Source organism: Metopolophium dirhodum, chromosome 7 (assembly GCF_019925205.1).
Source record: "Metopolophium dirhodum isolate CAU chromosome 7, ASM1992520v1, whole genome shotgun sequence".
In the NCBI taxonomy this organism is placed as follows: domain Eukaryota; kingdom Metazoa; phylum Arthropoda; class Insecta; order Hemiptera; family Aphididae; genus Metopolophium; species Metopolophium dirhodum.
This window is the reverse complement of record NC_083566.1, coordinates 35,469,073-35,477,189: the sequence shown is the minus strand read 5'-3', so window position 1 is coordinate 35,477,189 and position 8,117 is coordinate 35,469,073.

The following is an 8,117-nucleotide window of genomic DNA, read 5'->3' as shown; positions in this document are numbered from 1 at the left end:
GGGGGGGGGGGGGGGGTGGTAAATGTTAAAAGTAGAAAATTCCCATGACTTTTTTAAAATAACTGTGAAAAACTAATAAAAAAACACTAGTTTTTGTTAAGATCAAATTTATTTTTGTTGTTATTAAAAAAAAGAAATTCGTAAGGATTTTAAAAATTTTACCTAACATTTATAATAGCATTTTACACGAACTTATACACATCATTCTACCTACGGTACCTACGACCGTATTGACTAATAATTTGGGTGTACATTATTAGTCAATAATTAATAATATGATACAATATGCAATGATTTGGTCAAAAATTAGTTCAAGTTCAACTTATCGTATTACTTATAGAAAAATAAACTGCTTTTATACGTTATAGCAATTTAAATCTTCATAAAATATTCTTAGAAATACAGGCTGACACACACAGTCTCCGCACTAAATCATTTGTTGTACCCACATTGAATATAGGTAGAATAATTTATCATTGAACTCAAATTTAACACAGTGACCTACTCAATGACGAGGTACATTGAACTCCATAGACTTTGTACTCATAGTTCAGCCCTGTAAATTAAAATCAGTCCATGATAAAAGGCGCTGGTGATACAATAAGCTTATATTATAAAATATATTTGTATGTATAATAGTCCTCTATTCCGGCTCACGACGCATGATGTTATTATATGTTAGCATAATATAGGTAGAGCCAATCTATGAGTATAATAATATTTATTCTTATCCACTATACAGCAAAACGAGTTTGTTGGTTTTTGAAATTTAAACCTTACCTTTGGGTACAGTTTTTCAAGCTATTGTAGGTAATTCGAAAGGATAAAGCATCATGTCCTTAATGATCGCTTAAATATAAAATGATTGACATAATATTGAAATACGTGATAATAGTCTTCTACTAATAGTAGTCAACAGCTGGTCATCAAGACCTGATTGAGATGGAAACGTTGCCAGAATCAAACTATGCTTCCAATTGGTCTCAATAAAACAAAATCCCTAACGAAAAATGTCCTTATACAATAATTTATAGCTTTATACCCTTTGACAATGGGATGGAATCGAGATGAGTGTATTCTTTCCGACTTCTTGTAGTAAGTAGTAACAAAGATAAGGTTTTTAAGTTATTTACATTACACTAATTGTTAAATAAATATCGATGTGTTTGTCCAAAATTGAATTTATTTACTGCGTATTATTTGTTATTTATTTGGAAGTTTGAGGTACACTGATTAGGTATACCTACCGCTTGGCGTTTTCTTCTATTCGGTACTTTCTATTTTATTATTTATAATTAACGATCTACTGGCATGTTAGACGTAGATCAAAAGATAGGTATAAGATTTATTTTTGCAACGTAAAACATATATGTAGTACAATATATTCCAATGATTATAATATGGGATATTATGTTTAAGATAATATCTATATGACTATATATTATATAGTAGAATAACTTTGTAGAATAAAAAACAAAATCGTATTGTTATAATACATAGTAATACATTAATATATACATATTAATTATTGTACATAGTAAATAATAAATACTAAATATTATAACAGAAAATTAAATATTTATAATTTTATATAAGACCGCGTGTGTCTATATCATATCATATATTATATTATACTATACTATAATATTAACTATATAAGTACTATACAAAAGAAAACCAACATATACTACTTTCTACTTCGCATGTGAAATAGAATAAAAGATGAAATGATACATGGGTGCAGGAAGTTGAAAATGTTCAAAAGTATGTATTTACTATTTACTTCATGTATAGGTTAGAGTGACTTGAAAAATTGAAAAGTGAAAAGTGGAAATTATCAATCATTATTCATTACAGAATAAATAGTATATTTTGAAGTATCAGCTTAACAAAAATTATATAAATTATTATGTATGACCTATAACTTCAGTATGTTTTTTTAAATATGAAGATGCTGTTATACCGACCTGTTTAAGCCTCTCCACTCTTCAGCTGCAGCGGGAATACGGAATACACAACTTGCTTCGTATTTCCGAGTATGAGTTAGATATAACTATAATATAAGTACGTACCTAACAACATAAGTATACGTTAAACCAGCCACGTCCATCGGGTAATTCCCACTCGTTTTTTCCCTATATTTAGCACGTTACGATACATTAACAACATGTCTAAAACGTATATTAGCTACATTTGTAAGATTTTGGTTTACCATAGTATTCAAACTTAAATAACTTGTTAGTGAAAATATCGTATCCGTAAGGGTAAGAACTAGGAATCAAGGGGCAATTTAAAACATCTTTCGAAAACTCTATTGAATTTTCAAATAATGACAATAAGGACTAGCGTTAATAAATATAAATCGATCTTAAAAATCTTAGAACTGAAATTCTTCAAGTCTATGCGCAAAATGCTCCTTGACGTGTCTTCAGCTATATTTCAAAACTAAACAAAATAACTATTAAATAACTTTACCTCGTCGCCATTATCTATTGAATAGGTGATGTTGAGAAAGTGAGAAGTAAGAAGTGCACCCGAGAATAAGTATAACTAGGAACTGAGAAGTGTACCTCGTCATTGAGTAGGTCACTGTGTACGCTGTACCTACCTATTTGAATTTAATGATATTTCATTGTATACGAAAAACAATTCTGAGTTGTAAATGACAGTGTGTCAGCTTCTATTTCTAAGAATATTTTATATTATATTATAATATAAGACTTCAAGTAATTTAGCTAAGTATATAATTAATTATTTTTTTAGATATTGAGCGGAGCATTGATTTTACAATGTGTTTATGTCATTGACTGTCATCACTATTTGGAGCAGTAAAAATGATTGGATTTTCAACTTTGATGGTTGGCAAATTATTGATCTAGTATTGGTACTTTGGAATGTCAAAAAAATAATTCCATGAATATAATGTACCTGAAAATGCATGTTTTATGGAATATATCAACAAATGAAGTGTATAAAATGCCAGATGCCACGATGCCACGTCAAAAAATTAAGGTAGTAAGCTATTACGGTATAGTGTGCTATTTGATATTATCTCCACTGCACAGAAAAACATTGAATCATAGATAGGTAACATATTATGTAAAGTATATAAAATAAAGATATAGTATATTGTGCGGCAAGGGCGAGAAGTGAGCTATTTCGGTCTTGGGCCGCATTTCGCCCAAGACTAAAATTGCCTTGCCGCACGAGCCACACATACTTTTTTCTTGCCACGCCTCTGCGGTCATCGATCGCGGCAAAGGTAAAGCGGGGATCTATGCAACAACCAGACTATATAGTACGTGTGCGAGCCGGGAGCGTACAATAATAATACGCACGCCCAGACACCGACTTAGGGTCTTTACACCACTAACACCTAAGTCCTAAAAATATGGAGGACAGCTGGGTGTGTAATGGTGTAATGGGCATAGCTGTTTTCGACCAAAAACGTACCCTTCCCTTTTCGGCCGATTCACTTTTCGACCAAATTTAAAAAAGGTCCATTCCCTTTTCGACCAAAATTGTACCCTTCCCTTTTCGGCCGATTCACTTTTCGACCAAAACAAAAAGTTTTGTAATATGATATGTAAAATAAATAAAATAATTGGTATATAATTTTTGTAAAATTGTGGCAATTATAATTTTAAAAATTATTTAAAGTATAAGTTACATAAAATGTTGTAAAATAAAATATTGTAAAATAAAATATAAAAAAAATTTAAATATAAGAATACCTATGTATTATTAACATTAGTTTTGTGTTAATATGTCACTCTGTGCATAATATTTTATAAAAAGAATAACATAATAATATACAATTTTTGTCAATAATTATTAAGTCTAATAGTAATGTGTATAATATAATATTAAGAAAGATAGTGACTCTCTACAATACGTATAACGATCAGTCTTGCAGGTACATACTACATATTATACTGATATAACTATATATATTATGGTAGTAACAATCACAGTCGACGATCACTGATCGTATATAATAAATCGTAATAATCGTAATAAAAAAAAAATGTTAATATATGGGTATTCTATTTTACAAAAATTATATATCAATTATTTATTCTACATATCATATTACAAAACTTTTTGTTTTGGTCGAAAAGTGAATCGGCCGAAAAGGGAAGGGTATGATTTTGGTCGAAAAGGGAATCGACGTTTTTTAAATTTGGTCGAAAAGTGAATCGGCCGAAAAGGGAAGGGTACGTTTTTGGTCGAAAATAGCTCGAACAGTAGGGGTCGGGATCGCCTAGCAATATTAGCTGTCGGCTATGTAATGCGTGTTGTGTACTTATGTTTATTTGTGTATGCATATGTGTATGCGTATATAAAAAAATAATAAAAAAAATGGTAACACGGTTTCTGGTAGGCAAGTTGTTGCTGTGTAATACACAAATTTAAATAATAGCAGTACAATATATTTAATGAAAATCACCGTAACACAAATGTATAAAAATATAATTACAATAATAAATCACAGCCCTTATATGGCTAACTGGGATAAATTATAATATTGAATTCTAGCCCAACCGAAATAATGATAGTAAATAATATAAAAAGCTATTTGAGCCACTATGAAAATAATGTGACCCTTCTGATCCAACAGTGTATAGTAATAAAGTTAATAATAATAGGGATAATAAATAAAATGTATTATATAAATGTCCGGCCCTTATAGTCGAACTGAATAAAATATATATTGGCAGAGCTGTTTAAACTGTTAGCTCGTATATAAAATATAAAGATGCTAATAATGTACGGCCCTTTTTGCACAACAAGATAGTAATTATAAAATATATATAGCCCTTTTGGCCCAACAATTGAATATGTATATGATAATAATAATCAAAATATTTCGAAAATCTTACTATATACGGTTAAATGCTAATATAAATATTTGGTGAATATAAGTGCTTACGGTTATTAGTTCTTGAGTAACAACAAAAAAATAAAATCTTCAAAAACTTTCAAATATTGGTTTTGCTTAGAAATTCCCATTTTTTTAATTTTTTTTTAGTTTCTCCTCCCTCCCTTTCCCGTTGGCCCCATAAATACCTATCTAAACATCTAATATATATATATATTAATATATTCTGTGGTGGGGCCCCACCCCCGCTTAAATGTGTTTGAAAAAAAGGCTGGTACTCCTCCATAAAAAAATCCTAAATACGCCACTGAACATAGCGCTACTCGGACGATGGACACCAGATGGGAGGCCAGGACAAAAGCACCAAAAACCATAGAGAGCATCGGAAACTCGCCACAGCACCGGTCAAAGGTTTTTTGACATTCCTTGCTGTCTACACCGTGATCGCACACTGACTAGCCGTCGATTTTGCTTGCCCGTCATGGCCGTCATCACGCGCACGAGCAAACGCCACCCGCGGGGCCCTCGTCCGCCGGGACCGGCTGCGAGAACGTTTTAACCAGTGGCCCGCAATGCTTATCAAGTATTCAAGTCAACCACTGCACCCATTATGCCATCGCGTACTCTCTCCCTCCCACACTTATGTAGCTATATGTGGTTGTCTGATGTTTTTATTATTATTTACTAAATTGTTTTATTATTTACAAGCATTGTGATTGAATTTTGACCATCGACTCTAACAATAATAATATATAGGTTGTTACCTAATATAGATACCTACTACGTATTTTTTTTTGTTATTGTTTATTCGTAATATGTCAAGTGTTGCCTGCCAAACAAACAATGACTGAATGACCCCATGTACTGCAGTTATTAATAACTTGAGACAGGATTCAGTGTTTCAGTGGGTTCACTGACAAACAAAAAGATATGCTTTGGAAGGTTTGGCCGAGGTCGATTCCAAAAATATTTACAAGGATATACCTGCAGGAACGACGTTTTAAATTAATCATTTTTATTTGCTTATTCGTTATATTTTATTTATGTGTTCGATTTTATCTTAGGTGATAGAAATACTAAATCATATAATATTGAGTTTAATTTTTTTTTTTTAAATCGTTATTATAATTTTGACAGTGCTAATTTTAAGATAAAGTGGGACTCCAAGGATGGCAGCAATTATTTGGATCGATGTGAATATAAATTATAATCACTTAATCTATATTTTTTAAATTAATTAATATTTTAACATATCTTCTAAATTACTAAAAAACTGATAAAATACCAAATGTATTTTACACTGAAAAATCAAATTTAATATAAAATAAGACATAACAAATCCATACTGAGCGAAAGTTGTAAGTGTATTAGCCGTGATGTACTTACCGATTGGCCGACAAGTAAATTCGCCGACACACCATTTGACGTCATATATCTGACAGGCAGACATATTATTATGTTTAGTTCAAAATTAATTATACTTATAGCTAAAAGTATAATTTATTTTTGTATTGTTTTAAATTTATTTAAATAATTTAAACAATCATAGTTAATTATGAACATTTTTCATGTCAACTATGTGTCTATATAATATACTATTTTTTTTTTTTGTTTTAAAACATACAAGAAAGAGCCTCTTCCCTTGCCCCCGTTCGATAACCTTCATGTGGACTCCTGCCCAAAAAAACATACCAGGAAATGAAAAAGCTGATGTAGCAGCTAAAGAAGCCTCGACCAACATCAATATCCCCAAAATAGACCTCTCGACTTATCAGGACACTGCCCGATACGCCTTAAAAAATAGCAAAATGCAAAAAGATTCACCAACGACTCTGGGACCAGGAACTTAACAACAAACTATATCAGATAAAACCTTTTCTGTCACCTAACCCGAACCCTCCCTCAAGTACGAGAAGACAACAAGTGATATGGACACGGATGAAAATTGGACACACAAACATCACACACGTCCACTTAATGAGAAGAGAGCCGAGACCAAACTGCGAGTTCTGCAACAACACCCCGATTTCCACAACACACATACTCCTTGAATGCCCTAATTTAACAGAACAAAGAAAAATTTTTCCTCGCCTAACATTAAGAGATATTTTAAGTATAGACAATTTTAACTATTTAATAACATTCCTTAAAATAACCAATCTATTTAATAGAATCTAAATAGTTATATATTATTGTTACCTATACCATTATCACCACATACTTGTACTATACTGTATTTCCTTTATTTAAATATTAAGATAATTGTAAATAACTTGTAAACATGTTTTTGTCCCCGGCTAATGACTTTAATGTTGAAGCCGTATCAATAAAAAAAATAAAAAAAAATATATTATTATATTTATAAAAATACCTAAGAACCTATATATAAAGGTTAGGTTAGGTTAGGTTACTTTTATAGTTAACTTAATTATGTGCTTCGGATTTAGAAATGAAAAGGGAACATTATTACGTCCAAGTATTACATACTACAAATCGTACCAAATTTGTAGCCTAAAATTATAATTTGAAACGTTCTTAAAGAAAAAAAATGTGTTATTATAATTTATAATAATATTATATTCACTATGTAATTCATCTTTCTTTTTCAAATGATAACGCCCTTCTTCTAAATTTTTATATACAGTCAATTATTTACCGGGTAAAAAAATTAAGGGTAAAATTTATCAGGTAAATTTACTGAGCTCCCATCTCTAATACATTGCTCACATTGTATCCTAAGCCAGCCTAGCCTACTAAAGACCCTTCCTTATATCACCATAAAACTGGCGATCTGATGAACATCGGAGTGGACAACAAAGTGGTTTCTAACAAAACCTTTCTAACAAAACACATCAGCGCCCTTATTTCTATCATTAATCAATCGGTAATAAAAAAACAGCAAAATTATATTCTACCCTATCCTAATCTCTGAAATATCACCACATACGTGAACTATATTATTGTACCTACCTACAGGCTACAGTGTCAAATGAGCTAAACTAAACTACACACATTAACATCATGCTGAAAAATATCTCTTCGACTGGTCGTCCTTTACCCAACTACAGTAATAAATTGTAATATTAAACCATTACAAAATAAAACGATTAGTCGTAGGCCGTATATGCGCCCATTCGCGGTTATTATTGTTAGGTACGAAAAAATGACACATTAATGCAATGCAATGGGAACCGTATGTTTGGATTTAATTTGTTTTATATATTTATAGTTATTA